This window comes from Schistocerca americana, chromosome 4 (genome assembly GCF_021461395.2).
Source record: "Schistocerca americana isolate TAMUIC-IGC-003095 chromosome 4, iqSchAmer2.1, whole genome shotgun sequence".
Lineage (NCBI taxonomy): Eukaryota > Metazoa > Arthropoda > Insecta > Orthoptera > Acrididae > Schistocerca > Schistocerca americana.
The window spans coordinates 668,899,212-668,921,063 of record NC_060122.1 but is presented as its reverse complement, the minus strand read 5'-3'; the positions used below and the strand labels follow the sequence as shown (position 1 = coordinate 668,921,063).

The 21,852-nt window shown below is 39.2% G+C and overlaps 1 long non-coding RNA gene across 1 annotated transcript in view; it reads right to left on the bottom strand.

Moving 5' to 3' along the window:
- LOC124613166 overlaps positions 1-17,888 on the bottom strand; it is a 32,465-nt gene extending 14,577 nt beyond the window's left edge. The window contains exon 1 of the long non-coding RNA XR_006979615.1: positions 17,732-17,888. This is a non-coding gene — a long non-coding RNA (uncharacterized LOC124613166). The remainder of the gene's footprint in view (positions 1-17,731) is intronic.
- Positions 17,889-21,852: the final 3,964 nt, after the last annotated feature.

Here is a 21,852-nt window from a genome sequence, read left to right as displayed (position 1 = left end):
GACAAGTACCTCAGTATTAATGAATAGTTTACTTACTTTTTTGCACCTTTTTCATATTAATTTGACTGCCCTTGTATGCCACTCTCTTAAGTTTGCTTTTGTAGATCTGTGTACTATGTACACAAGTGCTCTATTATTACTTTAGAGCATTTTATTTTATTTTTTTAATACCATGTTCCCCTCAGAAACTTGCAGCTGTGTGCTGGGTTAAAGATATCCCAAATTTGGTAGTTTTTTGTAATCCAGCTACATTATCTGCAGTGCTAAAGCAATCAACAGTAGCTTCATAAACACTGATTGACATGCACCATTTTGGATTTGAGAAGTGTACACTCACTTTTTTAAGGTGGGGACTGTAGAATACATACTTCTATTTGTACAGATGAGGAACTTGAAACTTAGCAAGTTGGAGTAACTCCATTTGCTATAGGTCTACTCCTTAGATAACTTTCTTATTTCATTTTTATATTTTGCTGGTGGTAGATGCACCACATTTACATAAAGCACCAAAATTCCTAGTTAGGTGATGTTTCAGTAAAACTCATTATCTATCAGTTCAACTGAGTTCTGCTAATGCCAACACTGTATGTGTTCTTTTAAGAGAAATATGTAATTTGCTTTATTCAGAAGCCATATGCTCAGGAACATATTGTGAGCTTGCAATTGTTTATTTCCAGAATGACATAAATTATTTGAAAGCCCTCATTTCACTCTATCAGTAAGCATTTTTTATTTATGAAAAGTCATTAACTAAAATGGTATTCATTGTTAAAGTTTCCATGTCCAGAAAGTAATATTATTGTTTGGACCTTTAAGTATGTTTATAAAATCATAGGCGAGTTATAATTTTCTTTCTGTAGTTTTTCTGAACTAGAAAATAGCTTTGGTTATCAGAGTAATTTGACAATTAAGAAATGGAGACAACAACTATCCTGTTAAATTTGCAAGAGGCTTGGTAAATTTCCACGGCAGTTTGCATGGTATGAATAAAATAATCCACCCAACTTTTTTATTTCCTAATCATCTATCACATAGATAAACCAAGTTATTAGTTGCTTCCCCATAATGCCATTGCCCCTAATTTCAAAATTGTTCTCTTTATATAGCAAATAGGAATTTAGGTCCTAGTAATTGTTCCAGTAACTTCTCCACAGCAGAGTCATGATTAGATATTTTCATCTTAATATCTCAATGTAAAAAACCATAGAGTGCACTCATCCATTCCACATTTTAATGTCAAAGTCACTAATATGAGTAGATCTTACCGTTACAGTCATTCAGTGTAATTATTTAATGAACTTGTTTGGAAAATGTGTCTGTAGTCAACTACATAACTTCTCTGTGTTAAAGTGTTAGTAAAGCTTCAAATGCTTTCAAATGCTATTTTCTGAAGATTTGCTTTTTTGTAGACGTGGATGATGATTTCGCCATGGAAAGAACCTGCCACTGTTTAAGAGTTCATCAAGTGTAGTAGCTGACTTGGTCTACTTGAACTATAAAAATAGTTATTGCTGAACTTAATCTTCATCATTGTGTGTTTTGGCACTAAGAAATGTGAAGTAATCTCAAGTTTAAATCAGTGATGTCATGTCCATCACTGAACTAGACTGCATCTTCAACCAATTTCGGAGAATGAGACTTCAAAAGTTTAGCATTACGAAAGAATATCAGCAATATAACCAGGTCAGTAATGTTACATAGTGTGGTTAGCTTTTCACTGGGCAACTGTAGAATCCCTAATGATGATGAAAAGCTCCCTAATTATGCACTAATCATAAAATGTGGCTACCCATACAACTAAGTATGAGAGGAGTGCATATTATAAAAAGCATTTTGTGAGCAACTTCTTTTCCAACTAGAAAAACAGGTTGCCCAAAACTTCAATACCATTTTGTAAAGATTTCTATTCTCCATATACAAGATATGCCTGTAAGAGTTACTGTTAAGTCAATTATAAGTTCATCAGGCAACTTTAGGGAAACTAAAATTACAAATGGGGGCTAGATACCTATACAAATGAAATTATGGAGTTGTCTACATACTAGTGCAATGAGTTTGTTGAGGTGATGAATCCATAAACAATAAACACATTCCAAGTACAGGAAACCTTGGCTAAATAGTGTTATACTGCTGAAGGCTAGGTAGAATAAATAAAAAAGTACATGAAACCTTTCACCGCATTTGCATAACTTTCTGGATTAAAATTATCTTTCACAGATGAATGATACTGAATTCAGTTTGTGTTAATCACCAAAATTTTAATTAATTCAGGGATAAGCATTATAGCTCTTGGATCAAAAATAATTCCTTCCTTGAGACAAAATGGTAACATGTTCTAATAATAGTATTTCTTTGTGTTAGTACACACATTAACAGGACATTGCTGTTGTAAATGAGAGCAGTAACACTTGCACCAGACCTATATCTATGAAGGTGCTATCCAGCATAAATATTTTGTGATATGTACCTAAGACAAATAGCTACAGAAAAGGATTCTGGGTTAAGTAGGTATAATCTTGTGTAGGAAGGACCTCATGTCAGGACATGATACAAGAAAACACATAAAAAAGGTATTTACTTTCACAGTTACTTTTTGTTTTCCATGTACCATTAAGATTAATCAAATGTGTGTAATAAGATACCTGATCACAATACTATTACTAAAGACAAACAAAAATTTATGAATAAACACAAGTGGTAGAACAGCCTGCCAACATGAGCAATAACTTGAATTTATACAGGTAGTGAATAAGTAACATGGATCGTGAACTTCTCAGTACTTTATGGCATAGTCCAAAATAAAAGAACTGTGATTGTACAATTGAGAAATAGCAGAATCCAAAAACTGAATCTTACAATTCTGCAAGTGGCACCAGTTGCACACCTATTGCAGTAAACTATACATTAAATCATGATCTCAGTTTCACATACGAGTGATTGACACTTACAATGAAAATCAAATTATGTACATTCTTCAGTTTCTCCCGAATGGCCGCCCTCTCTTTACTGCTGATATTTGACTTCATCGGCTTGGATTTCGTCAACGCACGACAAGTTTCACGACGTATTTCCTCAGCTGATTCTGGCGGAAGTCGAGCTGCAACCTGTTCAACAGCACTAACAATTTCTGCGACCGGAGTGAACTTGGGGGTGGGAGCGAAGTTGAGACCTTTCTGCAAAACCGAGACCGCATCATCACTCAACACCATGCCACTCAAATTGTTGACAGTCTTGCACGGAACCTGCAGAGATGGTTTGTCAAGGAGACGTGAGAACTTAGCTGTTTGACGTCCCTTAGCCTTCTTACGGGCGGAATCAGCTGACACCCAGGTGACACCATCAATCCAATCCCAGGAACAAGAAGTGAACTTACTAGCCAGTTGCAAATGTAGTTTGAGTAATTCCTGTGAGATAAACTCAAGGCTCCGGCGGGTGAATTGCACTCTATCACATACCAATGCGAGGCTGGCTCGTTTCTTGATTCTCTTAGCTGCTGCAGAATCGATGTGATGCATAACCTTAGCAAAATTTGGAACAACATTCTCGGAACGACATCTCTTTAGGAAGGCAAGAGTACTTAGCAAACGACATCTACGGTGGCGCAACTTTTCAAATTTCTTCATGCTGCAATACATCTCCTCCCCGTAAAGGTGTATGATGTGATTCTTGAGTTTCTCGCGGCGTATTTGATAATCAAAATATCCACGGGTGTGCTGCCAGTCTATAGTGTCCAACGGGCACAATATTTCGGCGATCATACATGTCGCCATCATCAGGTGAACTGACGGACTGAGCTCCTGTGAACGTGCCGGCACAGAGATCCGTACGCTATGGCTGCTCAGAGGGAACTGGGTTTGGTTGCGGCGGCAGCCGATTTAAATACCCTCCGCCCGCGGCGCGCCCCCTCCGTCATCCGCTCCCCGCGCCACGGTCGCGTGGTGGAACAGATTGCGACGGCGTCTGAGATGACGTCGGTGTGATGGCTCTGCCCGCTGTGGTCATCACAACTATACGTTTGCTTGATTTACTCTTGATTAACCCAATCGCTGGTTCCCAAGCCTTGCTAAGATTATAGCCACAGTCACGGTTTATGAGGTCTTCATTGGTGCAAATTTCGATGGCCTCTCTAACAATGCTGTCCCAGTATCTCGACGTCTGTACCAGAATCCTCGTGCGGTCATACTCCATGGCGTGATTTTCCGACAAACAATGTTCAGCGACCGCCGTCTTGCTTGGATACATCAGTCGAGTGTGCCTCTGGTGTTCACGGCATCGATCCTCGATGATACGCATCGTCTGACCAATATACGACCTTCCACATTGACACGGAATCTGGTACACGCCGGCCTTCCTCAAACCGAGGTCATCTTTGGCGCTCCCCACCAGGGCACGAGTTTTATTTAGAGGACAAAACGCAGTTTCGACCCGGTGTTTCTTCAGAATGCGGGTGATTTTCCCCGAGAGTGCGCCTGTGTATGGAATAAATGCAGTGCCTACCTCCTCCCTCGTGACTTCATCCATCTCAACAGGTTGTGCTGCAGTGGTTGGGCGGAGAGCATGTTGAATCTGCCACTCTGGGTACCCATTTTTTCGAAATACAGTTCTCAGATGTTCCAATTCCTGGGGTAGACTCTCTGCGTCAGAGATAGTGCGCGCCCTATGTACTAGAGTTTTAAGTACCCCATTCCTCTGTGAAGGGTGGTGGCAGCTGTCTGCGTGCTAATACAGATCAGTGTGCGTTGTCTTCCGATACACCCCATGACCTAGGGTGCCGTCAGCCCTTCTCTTGACCAAGACGTCAAGGAAAGGTAATTTACCCTCCATTTCAGTCTCCATAGTGAATTTGATGTTGGGGTGTATGGAGTTTAGATGTGTAAGGAAGTCAAGGAGTTTATCCATACCATGTGGCCAGATGACGAACGTAACGTCCACGTAACGGAAAAAGCAAGTAGGTTTCCATACGGATGACGACAGGGCTTCCTCCTCGAAGTTCTCCATGTACAAATCCGCTACCACCGGTGAGAGTGGGCTACCCATGGCGACTCCCTCCATTTGTCCGTAGTATTCTCCATTAAAAAGAAAATACGTGGAAGTCAAGACATGCCTAAAAAGTTCAGTGGTCTTCTCGTCAAACTTCTGACTAATCAATTCTAGTGACACTCGCAGGGGTACCCTCGTAAACAAGGAAACGATGTCAAAACTCACTGTGATATCTGACTCATCCAACCTGAAGCTATCAAGGCGTTTAACAAAATCCACGGAATTACGGATGTGATGAGGGCATTTACCCACATCTGAGAACTGTATTTCGAAAAAATGGGTACTCAGAGTGGCAGATTCAACATGCTCTCCGCCCAACCACTGCAGCACAACCTGTTGAGATGGATGAAGTCACGAGGGAGGAGGTAGGCACTGCATTTATTCCATACACAGGCGCACTCTCGGGGAAAATCACCCGCATTCTGAAGAAACACCGGGTCGGAACTGTGTTTTGTCCTCCAAATAAAACTCGTGCCCTGGTGGAGAGTGCCAAAGATGACCTCGGTTTGAGGAAGGCCGGCGTGTACCAGATTCCGTGTCAATGTGGCAAGTCGCATATTGGTCAGACGATACGTACCGTCGAGGATCGATGCCGTGAACACCAGAGGCACACTCGACTGATGTATACGAGCAAGTCAGCAGTCGCTGAACATTGTTTGTCGAAAAATCACGCCATGGAGTATGACCGCACGAGGATTCTGGTACAGACGTCGAGATACTGGGAAAGCGTTGTTAGAGAGGCCATCTAAATTCGCACCAATGAAGACCTCATAAACCGTGACTGTGGCTATAATCTTAGCAAGGCTTGGGAACCAGCGATTGGGTTAATCAAGAGTAAATCAAGCAAACGTATAGTTGTGACGACCACGGCGGGCAGAGCCATGACACCGACGTCATCTCAGACGCCGTCGCAATCTGTTCCACCGCGCGACCGTGGCGCGGGGCGCGGACGACGGAGGTAGCGCGCCGCGGGCGGAGGGTATTTAAATTGGCTGCCGCCGCGACCGAACCCAGTTCCCTCTGAGCAGCCATAGCGTACGGATCTCTGTGCCGGCACCTTCACAGGAGCTCAGTCCGTCAGTTCACCTGATGATGGCGACATGTATGATCGCCGAAATATTGTGCCCGTTGGACACTATAGACTGGCAGCACACCCGTGGATATTTTGAAATTATGTACATTTTATATACTCATGTAGACTGACAAAAATTGTTTGCGGAAACATTTTGTTGAAATCCCACTTGTGAAATGTGAACAACAATATTTAGAGTCATTGGCGAATTTAGAAAATGGAAAAAGGAAACTGAGCAGGTGAGAGAGGGGGGGGGGGGGGTGGAAGCATGCTGGGACATAGTAGAGACAAGATAATGAGCTGCTAGTTGCAGCATCTGCAGGCTATGCTGGGGCTGTGGGGAAAGTAGAGAAGGGAAAAGGATTCTGACAGGGTGCCGGTGGGGTAGAAGATTGTTTAGGGCTGGGGTGGGAGCAGGGAAGGTTGAGATCAGGGTGTGGTTGTGGGTGGAAAGAATCTAGTCATTGAATTCAAGCATATCATATTGGGTGTCATGCTCAGCAAATGGGTGATCCAGCTGTCTCTTGGCCAGTTTGGCACTGGCAATTCATGTGGACACACAACTTGGCAGTGGTCATGACCATGTAATATGACAGAAAGTGGATGCAGATAACTTGGTAGATCACATGACTGCTTTCACATTTGCCCTTGCCTTTCATGGGATGGGATGTTTGTCAATATGGCCAACTCTACATTCTGAATTTTTTCCTATCTGTGAGAAGAGATGGTTGCTAATAGGAACCTGCTGAAATTTAAATCACATACAGTATTCTCTTCACCATAAGAATAATATGAATATAAACATTTTGCCATGTATTCTTTCGTGTTTGCTGCTATCTCATTTAAATCCTGTCTGCCTAATAAACTACGAAACTAGAGTGAGACAACAGCAAACGCGGAAGAATATACGTATCGTGTCATGTTTATATTCGTATTATTCTTATGCCTAATAGTGATACAGTCAGAAATGAAGCACGGCAAGTGACTAGATTTTTAAATCTAAGATGACTCTAATTTCTGTGCAGAATTTGATGTAATAAAGAAGCGGCCGCAAAGATTTTCAAACGGAGAAAAATTTTCGCCTAACTCTCGTACAGAACAAGTTCTATCATACGCAGTCTATTATTTGATTCTTGTTGATCATTATCAAAGAAAGCAGCAGTGTAAGTAACAACAAATAGCAGTCTCTTGCCATTGTTTCGCTAATGAGACGATTCCTCTCTTTTTCTTTTTTTTTTTTTTAAATTGCACGCTTAGGTAGTGCGCACAAAAGCAAGCCATGCCGCGAGCCGCGACAGGCCGTAAACACGCACTATCAGAATGCGACAAACAATGCATGACACAGTGCAGTAATGCATTTTCAGCTTAAGAGTGACGCAAACACCTATAACAAAGAAAACGGCACTTATCAGATCAAAGCAAAATAAGCAATCGATTCAAACCAGACGAAGCACGTGAAAAAGGAAGGGTACCCGTATAAAAACGGACAGAGCACCTGACACATAGCAATGGCTACGTGGTAAAGCTTAACTGCTACGCTTACGTCTCGAACCAAACTACTGTAGCTGTATCGTCGTTCATTTGACCTAAATTGTGTCTCATATTACAATGGACCAACTTTGTTTCGATTTGGAGGTGGGGCCTAAAACTTTTCTCTCCCCTTGAATTTCGAGTCGCAAATTTCAGGTGCGGCTTAGATTCGGGAAATTTTTTTTCCCTTTAATTCGAGTCTCATTTTTCAGGTGTGGCTTAGATTCGAGTGCGGCTTAGATTTGAGTAAATACGGTAGTTATGATTTTTGACATGGGCTATAACAGTGCAGCTGCTTCCATTGCATTTTTTAGGCTTGTATCATCCACACTAAGGACACTGTGTTGCACAAGTACTGTAAGCCCACCAACCTGATTTATGTAGTCTCTTCTATGATGCCTCTTCAGTAGCACATCATTCTGAAGTCATAAAGTGGAAAATCTTTAATGAGATCAGGATGGTGTTTGCTGTAAAATGCACACACCACCACAATTTTGGTTTCACGTTTTCATATATTGTCTTCAAGGTCCCGTTGTTGGGTGATGACCAATTTCTTAATGTCATATGAAAAAAAAACTACTCAGTATAGACTATAATTATTAATAATAATTTGGTTAGTAAAAAGGGTAGTGATATAGGACTTTGTGATAGTATATGGAATCATTTTACGCATCTGCATTGGCACTAATCCGTTTATGGGTGGAAGTGCAATACTGAACATGATGGGAGATTACACAATTTTCACAACTAATGGCTCAATCAGTTAATGAAGTAAGCCACCATGTGCATAAAAATTGGAGTAATAGAAGTACAGCACTCAGAGGTGAAATCTAATAAGCACAGAGTCAAAATTTGCAATGTAAAATGTGTCTACATCTGAACTTTAATGATAACTACCTTGTACGTTAATTTTTTCTACAAAATTTTAACTATGTTAATGAAAATTAGAAATGCTAGTCTTTACAGTGAGTGGTGTCATCCTTACCAAATCTATATAAGGACACCGCCAATTGTAAATTTACATTCACAGAAGAGCAATCACAACCAGACGTCCAGCTTAGATAATAAATAGTCGATTGCCTCTCGGGTCACCATTAGGAAATCCTGTGGGTCACCCTCGTATGCCCTTAGTGGGCATTCCTGCACGATGTGTTTGACCGTCTGTCTCTCAGCGCCACAGTCGCAAGCGGCCGAAGGAAGTTTACCCCATCTGTGTAAGGAGTCGGCGCATCTACCACAGTTGGTTCTGATGCGATTAAGAGTTGACCAAACTTTGCGAGGGCAATCAAATCCTTTTGGTTTACTAAAGATGCATGGCATACTGTGGCAGTTTACTATTTATTTATTGCTCTGTTTATACATATGTGATTATTTTTTAAATCGTGTTGTTTCTGTAATTTTTACTGTGATGTTATGACCCACACGCTAAATAAATAAAATAAATACCAAATCTATTTTAGCTCAAAATATTTTCACTGCTATTTACTATAGCAAAATTTTTAATCAGACATAACTTTTAATTAACTAATCATATTTTTGCTGTCGGATACTGAGACTACAACTGTAACAATGAAACCTGAACTAAATAACAAATGGGCAGATTTATGCCTACATCACATACAAATATTACTGAAAATCAGAACCAAAAGACACTCAGAGACAGAAAAGAGAGAAAAAATTATTGGTAGTAGTTGGAGTGTAATTAGAGCAGGTGATGGATGCCAGCTCGATATGCAGCAGTATGCCAGGACCATCCCACATGATATGTACAGTTGTAGCTTAGCTTCACTCAGCCAGTGTTTATTAACACATAATGTAGTCTTCTTGTTTACACCTAACAGAATACTAAGAATACCAATTTCATTTTTTAATGACCTGACATTTATATATAAGAGTAATCGTGAGTCATCACCACAAAGGGGTAAAGGTGGATTCTTAGGCAGCAGCACATCATTGTCTTCACTTTATACATAGTCTTCTGTTATAAAGACAGTGCGTACATACAATAGCAGATAGCTCCTTGATTGCATTGTTCAGATGCTCCCAGCAAAGTAATGTTCAGAACCACCCATAAAAAAAAATCACTGTTCCTTTCTTGTTCTGGCAGACTCTCATAAAATGACTTCTTTGTTTTCATTCAAATTCTGTGTATTTGTTTTTTGCAATGTCCTACTAATATAATTGAACATTTGTAATACTGTCCTATGAAAGAAATGTAATTGCTTCCTTTTTCATGGATTCGTCTATGCATTTGTAGCAGTAACAGTAAATATGAAAACATGACCAAAGAATGTAATATTTAAATTTTTAGTCACTCCATGGAATATAAACAAACAGTGATATACTGAAGTCATGTAATAATACCAGTTAGATCTTCTCAACTATTTATCATCAAATAAACTAGAACTATTTATTGTATGTGGTTAAAAGACAGTATGACATTCCCCCACTGCATATTTTTTTTTTTTTTTTTTTTTTTTTTAGATTACGTACAATGAATGTTCTGCACTCATGAGATACTTGTTTCTTATCCCATATGTGCTTTCTGAATTTACCGTACGGTTCATTTTTATAACAGAAAGTGCACTAAATATGACATGAACATAGATATCATGCTGCTCTACAGATCAATATGTTACATCTAGCTCCAAATAGCTTGGCAGCCACACAGCCCCAGGTGTGTCTACCTTTTTGTTACGAAGGAGTGACCATCTTAGTATGCAGTAATCTGCAGGGCAGTGTGCTTAGTACACTATCAGCAGTTGCATTGAGTGTTAATGGGGTGATTTTCCTATTGTCCACTTCAGTTAGTTATATTATTAGTCATACTGGGATGAGCTGTCCTTATGATCTTTTGCATACTCACTGACTGTAGCTTAGGAGTTCTGCTTTTGAGTAAGCCTCATTCATTGAACTGAATCCCCCCTATCAGATAGTGCTCACACACAACGAAACCCCCACAACTTCCACTGTACCCACCCATACAATACTATCTGCACAGGTATGGGACAATACTTTACTCTTAACACTCTGCTTTCACATTCAGCTTGGCCACAAGTAACCGAACTGTCACCCAGCCACCCTAACCTAATCCTCTGGTTGCACTACAGATCAGTCATCACAACAAAATGCCTATTCAGTCTTGTTATGTCAGTGCTCATTTAGGGTGATGAAGTAGGTGTTTACACAACCTGAAAATTAATTTGGAGACCATAATGATTAAAGATTATTTTGTATCTGATTTTGTGGCAGGTGGGCTGATTGTGGTGCGGTAGTGTCAAGCAGTGTGGGCAGAGGGAAAGGTGGGAGGGTAGGGAGATGAGCTGGTAATGGGTAGCTAGTACCTCAGATGGAGATGGCCAGTTTGCCAGCTAGAAATGTGGGAGGGAGGGGTGGCAGGTATATGAGCTAGCACAATTGTAGCGGCCAGTGGGAAGGGGCACATGCTGAAAGCAATTTAACTTGGGAGGGATGACAGGATGGAGGGGACAGAAATTGTTCGGTTGAGGCTGGGATAATTTCAGAAATAGAGAATATGTTGTAAGGATAACTCTGGTCTGTGTGGTTCAGAAGAGCTAGTGGTGGAGGGGAGGATCTATATAATCTGGGTTGTGAGCCAGCCATTAAAATCGATCATTTTATGTTCAGCTGCATGTTGTGCCACAAGTACAGTCTACTTTCCTTTCAGCCATAGTTTGGGGGTGGCCATTCATCCTGGTGGACAGCTGGTTGATAGTTATACAATACAGAAAGCAGTGCAGTGAGTGCACCAGAGCTGGTGTATGATGGCTGCTTTCACAGGTGGCCCAGCCTCTGATGGGGTAGGATAAGCCAGTGATATGACAAGAGTAGTAGATGCTGGGTGTATGGATTAGGCAGATCTTGTACTTTGGTCTGCCACATGTATCATGTATATGACTCTGTAATAAGCAGATGAGTGGGAGTGGCACAGAGATTCACTAGGATGAGTGTAGGTTGGATGGGCAATGGAACACCACTTTAGGATGAGTGTGAAGGATCTTTGATAGGGTGTCCCTCTTTCAGGGCAGGAAGAGAGATAAAGCCCTAGTGACATTATGACAGTTATTCACAGTGCAAGACACTCCACCAATTGTTGATTCTCTGCAAGCCTTCCTGCACTTTGTTGCAGTCTTCCAGCTTCTCAGCCTCCATACAGACAAATAACTACTGAAGCTCCAGTTACGCAGTATTTCATTCTTCTGCAGTTACATGGAATTTCCATTTTTTTACCTTGTTTGACTTAAGCAGTATATTTTCCCCCTTCATTTGCATTGTAAGGAAATGAAAATCCATCATTCTGGCAGAAACAGCTGTGTCACATATGGCAGCTGAAGAAAATGAGGAAAGGAAAGCAGATAAATGGAAATAAATAATAGCCATGAAATCAAACTTACTATACTTCAGTTGCCACTAAAATCTTTTTTGTATACATTTAGTTTGGGAATAATTCTCAAACACACTGATGAACACAAACTGTCATGAGTTTCAATTAAGAAGAAAACTTCTACTGCGAAAACACTTTGTGTAGTGTAAGCCAACTTTTGGTCAAAGAATCTGTCAATTTAATATCAGTTTCAAGTTTATACACTGAACAAATTTTCTCTCTGTTTATTTTCTTTACTTATCATTATTTCAGTTTGACGCAACATTCAGTTGGCTGATACTTTGCCACAGAACTGATGCGAAAAGCCTTGAGGAAGATTGTGTCCATCTTGATGGAGACCACATAGTGAGAGATAAGCTGTGTCTGTTGGTAGAAACCTGATAGTATGTCCTTACTACTTTGGTCAATGGTACATTAAATACTAATCTTCACACAATGGAAAATCCATTATGTAATAATGACAATGTTATGAAAAGGGTAGTTTCTACTCACCACATAGCGGAGATACTGAATATATGTTGTCTAATTGTGATGAATGCCTGTTTGGCTGAAAGATTTGTTTGACAATCTTTCTGTTGTGCCTAACTGTGAATCAGCATCTCCACTATATAATGAGTAGCACCTATCCCTTTTATAATATTGTCAAACAATTTTCCTTTTCTTATTGCTGTGAGATGACAAAGCAATCCATGTACAATCAGTGTGACTATTTTAAACCAGACAATTGCTTTTTTTGTTATAACCAGTGCTTGACTGATTCCTCTGATACAAAACCATTAAAATAATGTTTTAAGACATTAATAAAAAAAACAGTCCATGGTACATCACAGTACTGGTACTACTACTTTTTTTACAAATCAAGCACTGGTCATAATGGTTGCTACTTCTCCTTGTTCTATTTCTTCAAGATCATGTCATATCCAAAATAACAAACCAAATAACATATCCAGAAGAACTAAGTGTTCATTTTCAGAGCCCATTATGTACTCTCACAGGCTGATCAATCTGAAGTTACAGGCAGAGGAGGGGTGATGTGTGGAAAGAATCAGAGGGAAAGAACTGAAAACGCCAAATAAGAAGTTCTGTATCACTGGCTGAATGTGTTACAATTGGCTGATCATACCTTATTCTAAACATATGCACAGTGAATGTGAATCTTTGATGAGGTTTCTAGGACAGATGAATATTCAGTATTTCTGCATCCCATTCACATTGCTGGAAGTTATGCAGTCAAAAGACTGGTTCAGTAACACCTTACTGCAAACCCAGAAATTCATGGAATATTTCCTCACAACAAGAGAGAAATGTAGGTTCAAGTCGCAGTCTGGCATAAATTTTCATGTCACTAATAGGTATTACATTTGTGCCTAATACTGCTGATGTCTAACAGTTCACAGTAAGCAAATAAATGTTGAGTAATTGAATATATTATAACAAAACATTTAACATTCCATGTAGAGCCAATCACAAAATTTTTTAATTTCATACTTTTCACAGCTTTACTTTTGAAGAAATGTAAGCAACTCAGTCAAAAAATATTATCCTTGGACCTACAATCATTATTGGATGAATCAATAAACTCTTCTCAAAAGTGTGTGCACCCTCCCCCACTTCCAAGACATATACACACATGATGTAACATTATGCAATGATTCTATAATTACTTTCTCTGGGTGGGGATGGGAGCAGGGATTGTGAACAACACACATACAAAATGCATATGTAAAAGACATAACTTCTTTTGCAATAAACAAAATTATTTTATTGCAGTTGTTTTTAACATGTCATCCAAAAAAATCACATTCATTGCAACACTAACTCCAACACAAGATATACAATTGTCATCCATTTCGATAAACATTATATGACAGTGGGTTTACGCAGTGCAATGTAAACAGTTTCATTTTCTTAAAGTGTATCTGTGATACTACCATTGACAGTGCCATAACATTAATATATTAACAGAAACATTAATTTGGCACAGATGGTAAAATATAAAATAATGATCTTCGATATACACCGTGGCCTATCCTCAGTAACCATCCCAAAAAATATAGGGTGGTGGCAGAGAACGTTTGGTTGTACAATCCTGTAGGTCTGGCGTGGTACTATATTTGTGATGTGTTTCTGAAAATAAATCAAAGGCATACTGAATGGATTATCAAATAATTTTTGATAGAACCTGGCAGCATAGAAAAGATCAAACATATCATCACTACATGTCAAATTAGGAAAGTATTAAGTATGTACTTATTAGTAACATGAATTGGGTCGACCGATGCATCCAATCCCACCCATCGGCTTTGGGACATTGCTTTTTTTTTATTTCTTTGGTAGGTATGGATATGATGACAGGGTCAACAGTTTTCGGTTGTCAGCTATGATGGGGGATAGTGCGTTGTCTCTAATAAAATCTTTTCAACTATTCGGATTTTTTGATGAAGTTATGAAGTGTTCAGTATGTCATGAAGAAATGTGGCTTACTTAAAGTTTCGGTGTCTCGGACCAGGGACAGCTGTATGTGGAAATGTTGTAAGGATAACAGGTCAAGGGAAGTGTTCGATCCCAATGTGTGGCTGTTGATATTGGTATCTGGAGATGTTTTTGAGCTATTTAGGTCAAGGGAAGATGGGTAGATCACATAACTAATGAGGAGGTATTGAACAGAATTGGGGAGAAGAGGAGTTTTTGGCACAACTTGACAAGAAGAAGGGACCGGTTGGTAGGCCATGTTCTGAGGCATCAAAGGATCACAAATTTAGAATTGAAGGGCAGCGTGGAGGGTAAAAATCGTAGAGGGAGGCCAAGAGATGAATACACTAAGCAGATTCAGAAGGATGTAGGTTGCAGTAAGTACTGGGAGATGAAGAAACTTGCACAGGATAGGGTAGCATGGAGAGCTGCATCAAACCAGTCTCAGGACTGAAGACCACAACAACAACAACAACAACAACAACAACAGGTCAAGGGAAGTGTAAGGACCTAATTTATGGGATCAGGAGCTGCTATTGAGCTATATAGGTCAAGGGAAGTGTTCGATCCCAATTTATGGGATCGGGAGCTGCTGTTGAGCTATATAGGTCAAGTGAAGTGTCCGATTCCAGATGATATTGTGTTCAGTGGTATTTGGGGAGTTTTGTGATTTTTTTTCGTCATTTTGCATGGTTTTGTATGGGGGTGGGTGTCTAAATTTGTTTATATTTAGTTTGTCCCCACCCAAAAACCGCCTATTTCACACGCTTGCCCGTTAGTGTCATTAGGCTTTTTGTGGAATGTGTGTGTCTTTGTTTTTCAATGTATTTTCGTCCTCATAATGTGTACGTAACGATTTTATATGCGCCACATTGGAATCATGGTTTATGGTCGTTTCTGCCATATTTGTGACGTCATGGGTCAAAGCAGCCGGGCGGGATAGGACACTTCCGTACTTCCCATGAATTTTGTATGTAGAGTACACCACTGTCACCAATGACATACAAATCAACATCCAATGAAGTACCTATGAGTAAAATCTTCTACACCTGATCAAATATTAAGTTGTCAAATGCTGAAGCACATATCCAGCTAATCTGATCACATATTGCATCAAATTGTAAGTGAGAAGCTTGAGATAGACACTAATGTTTAACAACTGTCATTTTGTGGGTGCATCTTCAAGACATTAAGCATTCACACAGCACCTTCTCAATATATAAATTTACTAATGTGGCACGACATAAATAAACAGTCACAATGTCAAAAGAATAGCGATTTCTTCCACTCACCGGCAATATGTCATCACTGCTAAACAAGTATTCACCTAAACATCAACCACACAAAATACTCAACATTAAAAAAAAAAAAAAAATTACAAAAATGAAAACTATTGGTGTTGTAATTTCACTTGACCTATATATGTCAAATGAAGACCTCAATACCAGTAACCCACACAGAATTCAAAAGCTCACCACAATTTTCACTTGAGCTACACAGCTCCAACAAAGCCCTCGATACCAAGAACCAACTACTCTAAAACATGGTGTTGCAAATTTCACTTCACCCACATAGCTCAAACAAAGCCATAGATACAACACTTTCACTTACTCTATCTAAACCAAAGTTCTCAGTACAACAAACCGAACCATGCTCATATGACTAATATCAGAAATGTATCCTAAACAACGATGGTACATTAGTACCCACGATACCTACCAATAACACTCCAACAGTTACCGAACATTAACAAGGAAATCCCGAAAATTCATGAAAACTTTCACCACCATCAATCTCAATATACACAAACAACTTGACCCATTGGAACAAGCAATGAGCTACTCATAAATAGCTATATCTTCTTCAACTCAGAATAAAAAAGAAAAATATTAGATCTCCGACCACAAGAAACACACCACACTAATATTTCCAGACATAAAAATGAATCCATCAGCCAAAATATGCAAATTCAAAGTAGCTCACCAGAAAGCCAGCACTAATTCTTTCAATACCAACATGAAACATTCAATTCATGTCAAACTACTTACTAAAAAACATACAGCACAACAGGAGCCACCAAATACTACAACACACAATCTACAAATACAAAGACTCAAAAACGTCAAGGCACACCATGACATTATGGGTCAAAGCAGATGGGTGTAGCATCAGCACCTGACCTTGTGCGAATAACCTCAAGTTAGCCTCAGGTAGGAAATAGTGATGAGGTAATGACTGCCAATTGACAAGAAAACAGGCCTAAATTATCAAGAATGAAACTTAATTACTGTTGGAACATTTGTTCAGAGTTTGCATCTTTTTGGTACAACCCAAACAGGCCAGTACTGCCTGCTTTGCACTTAGGAGATGTTTCTCACTGTACTGGCTCACATATAGAATTCTTTTATTCAATCTGTCCTACAGTACTTTCTTTCTAAGCAGTGCAGCTATATCTAAAAATTGTCCATTCTAACATTGAAATTATAATACCTACATCCTAAACCATTTACTCACTAATGGTCCTAATGATTAATAATGAAGAGTGAATTACTGGACACTAATTTGATCTACGAATTTTCTGAATGTCAGGCGAGACATGCATATGAACCCTTGCCTGCTACTTCAGCATCTTATTTTGCAAATGCGAATTTCCCACAGTATCTCCAGTTTTGCTGCATTTCTCTTCCTGTTTTTGGCGAGTTTCAGCGCTGTATACTTCAGTGACTAAAAATAAAGTCCAACAATTCCATTAATTAACATCTCAACATGTTTAAACGAGAGTTACATTTGAAGAAGCCTTCCAACAACCACCACAACAGTACTAAGTTGCATACAACGCAGCTATGAAACTAAATCTGCAGTTTATAATGTTCATGAGTACAACACTAAACGTGCAGCTTGAGTACATACGCCACAGTATTAAATAAATCCTATACATTTATATTCGATGGGAAAATACGATATTCTAACCACAATCATTGTAACCGATCAGCTTGTTTGCCTCCCAGAATGCGAATGTATATTACGTTTCCTGTTTCCTGTCCAACAATTTTGCATTTCGCTTTTCGTCTCTTAGAAATCACAATACCAAAAAGCCTATTACGTTAGTTACTACGAAAGTTCCACGCGGCATCTAGCACGTTGACGAAAACAGTAACAAACACAGATCTTTCTGCCAGCCAAAAAATGTCGTCTTCATAGATAATACTCACAACCCCTTCAACTGGATAAGTGGATATACGTGCGTCTCGCCAACACCTTCTGTATGTTAGAAGGTGTTGGTCTCGCGGGCCCCGAGGAATCGCTTCATGACGTCATCAGTAAGGCTGAAAGCGTGACAGCGCTGCCTGGTGACTAGACATGTAAAGAACTATGTTGACGTAAGTGACGTCACATGTTGGCCACAGCGTTTTAGTCATGGAGGTAGAATAAGGGGAGATGGCGCTACAGACTTGCGCTGTACGTTGTTTTGAAGCCAGTGGGCGGGGCTTGCCGTCATCTTGGATCCCCCAAAACATTAGCAGACGAGTGTTTACAATTGCTTCTTGTTCGTTATTTATGTCGTGTGCACGTGATATTTGTTTTATATAGTAAATGTTACTCGGTTTTAGTGAACAACACAGCATAAGGAACGCAACTTCAAACGTTTTTCTGGTCTTAAATGCGTATTCGATATAGTAATACGTAAAAATATTACGCTTCTTGCCTCAGTACTGTAATTCCTTTTTGTTTATACACTTAGAATAACCGAGAAGAGACGTATGTGCTATGAAAAGCGTGCTTTTGTAATCCATTTCTATTCACTTTCATTGTGTTTGTGTCGATAATTGATAAAGCCATAACTCCAAAAACAATGATTGATAGTTTAGAGGCACCGATTTGTATTCGTTGCATTTTCAAGTCAAATGCAAAATTTAAATGTTCACGTTTGCAAGAAACTTACCTTATTTCCTTTGGTGTCCCATAGATGTATGCAGGGATGATATAAACAAGCCAGCTGTCGTGTCAACAAAGTGAAAAATACGTTAAATTACGAAGGAACAGAACTGAATTTAAGATTGTCAGGCCCATTGCAATTTCCACATCTGCTTTCTTTTTAAATTGTACCTACCAAATGACATTCAGCGTGGCAAAGAACAGAAATTTACAGGGTAACACGACAACACAGTGATTAATGTAATGATCTAAGCCTGTACTTCGATAGGGAACTTTGCTTTAACAAATATGTAATCATTTAAGTACTTATAATTTAACCACTGTAACAGGTGTTCCACACATTTTACTGAAGATTTAATTAACTACATGTAGTTACATTAGTTTTATATTAAATTATTGCATTTTAAAACATTAGTCCCCATTTCCAGGATATTTCTTGCCAGGACTTTTCAGTTACTCCAGAATAACCACACAGTGAAAACCAAGTGTAATGCTCACTTCCAGACAGCTCTTCGCCTTGGATTGATAGAAATCTAAAGTTAAATCACAGAAATAAAACCATACTGTAAAACTTTACAGTGCATCCGAATTTCAAGTATATTTAAGAAAATAGCGCTTAAATAAGTCCACTTACGAATGAAATGTGATTTGTTTAAACTTTAGACTACAATCAGAACGATTAGTACACCCGTGAGCGACGCAAGCCCGGCATTTTTTATCAAAACACTTCACGACTACACGGAATCAAACCACCAGAAGCGAATGTTTTGGGGTAGCTAACATGGCGGACCTTCTCTTAGGTCGGCTTCAAGTTTGTGACGTCATGACAACTCCTCTTATTTTTACCTCCATGGTTTGAGCGTTTGTACAGACTTGCCATCAGCTATTGTTTTGGAACGTCAAATCAATCCAGATTGTTTGAATGAAGCTTCCATTAACAGATTTAAATGTAGAAAGAAGGTTTGAATGCGAATAATCTGGATTATGGTGACATAATAATCCGCAGCGTAGTCAAAGTTACACATTAGAGTCTTACGTGATTGATTGAAGCCAACTGATAACAAATTATTGGTCGAAAGGCAGAGTGATTTATAGCATAACACATATTACGCATTGAGGACAATGTGTATAAATGTTTTTAACGCATTAACTGCAGCTTACCAATGTAGGCTAACTACCACTGAGACGTTTGCAGCACGAAAATTTGTCTTTGAACCCATACCAGCAGTAGCAAATGCGGAAAAACAAATCAAATATGGTAAAGGATACGTAGTGGAACGCCCATTGCATTTTTCCAGTTTGTGTACGATATCTGTAAGTAATATGCATCAAAACACGTCGGATGATTGTTCATTTTCTAATATATGTTTTTTGGGGATGACCCAGTAGTTTTATTTTTTTATTATGAGAAATGCATTAAATGTGGGAAAGTGCATTTAAATACGCCGCAAACAAATATTAGGCAAAGCCGCACGTCTGTCAGTTATCACAACAGTTATTTCTCATTCGCTGTGTTCCACAACTGTCGACGAAATTATCGCTTTTCAACCTAATGTAGACCTCAGACTATGCTACAAATAAAGTTATTACTCCAGCCAAGGTTTCTAGGAAAAAAGGGGGAAGGGGGCGAAATCCAGTATAGTGCTCTAGCCCAGGTATGTGCTCTTGCCCAGTGTGTGTTACCGATATGCTTAAATTTTGATCGCTGTTTTTCTGTAAACAAACAGCTATATGCCAATCACATCTCCCTGTATGTAGTTTCTCAAAAATCCAGTTTATGTGATCTTAAGTCAAAAAGAGCTCAATGAGGGAATATTAATAGATCCAAGCAGTAAGCCTACTGACATCTCCAAATTGTAAGACTGCTATAGATGGAAGTTACTGATTGTCAGAGTGTATCAGTGGGACAAAACATTTGAAGTAAATCACAAAGCTTAGGTTAGTTAAACTATTACTTCTTAATGTAGTAGGCAGTCACAATTTTCTTCGGTATTTTGATGTACATACATACTACACAAGCAACCAAATGGTACCTGGTGGAGGGTACCTTGTACCACTACAAATCATTTTCTTTCCTGTTCCACTCGCAAACAGAGAGAGGGAAGAAAGGCTATCTACCATCCGAGCCCAGATTTCTCATGCCTTCTAAATTTTCTCAATAGTGTTGTACAAAAAGAACATTATTTTCCCTCCAGGGATTCTCACGTATGTTTGCCAAGCATCTTCATTATACTCACACACAGTTTGAAACTACTGGTAACCTATATAGCATCCAGACTCTGAGTTGCTTCAATGTGTTGCTTAAATCTGACCTGGATCTCAAACATTGGAGCAGTACTCATGAATGTGTCACATAATTGTTCTATACGGGTGGTGTAAGTGATCTTCCCCTCATTTCCAGTCACAAACTATATTCATCTTCCCAGAGGAAGGAAGTAACAACCCTGAAAGCTAGAAAGGTTGGTTTTATTTTTTTTTTTTTTAAGTGCTGTTTTTCTCTCATACTTTGTATAAGTCATTTCATAATTTTACAATGACTACTGTCAGCTGTACATATAATGGTAACATTAACATCCTGTTAATTTGAACCGTAGTGTTAACATTAACTAGCAATTGCATTCGTGAGTCGAAACATTGTGTTTAATTATAATTATAGAAGGAGAAGCTAATAAAATATTTTTTTTTACTTTGTATTTTTTTATTACCTGAGGATTTTCAGTTTTCTGCCTGATGTCTAGCAGCAACCTGTTAAAGACTTTCGATCAGAATGTGATATTCCATTCTGAATCATAGGCAGGGATGTATAGTCTACATGGACATTGTTTTTACTTCCAGTATTTTGCAAGTTCATTTCACTGAACAGAGTAAAATTACCCCTATTATGAACAACAAATACTATTAGGGAGTAAATATGTTGATATGTAAGTGAAAGAATCCAAAGGGCCCTGAAAAGACTTCTGTAAGAAGCTGCGCTATCAATTTTACACAATAATTTTACTCACATGGATAAAAAGTTTTGTTAACTTGCCACATCAGATTTTAATAAAATCGCAAGCTTTTCATAGCAGCATCCATCACCGTCACCAGTAATGGTACTGGTGTGGTGTACTGTAGCAGCACATTAAAAGTGAAACTTCCTGGCAGATTAAAACTGTGTGCCCGACCGAGACTCGAACTCGGGGCCTTTGCCTTTCGCGAGCAAGTGCTCTACCATCTGAGCTATCGAAGCACGACTCACGCTCGGTACTCACAGCTTTACGTCTGCCAGTATCTCGTCTCCTACCTTCCAAACTTTACAGAAGCTCTCCTGCGAACCTTGCAGAACTAGCACTCCTGAAAGAAAGGATATAGCAGACACATGGCTTAGCCACAGCCTGCGGGATGTTTCTCATTCTGG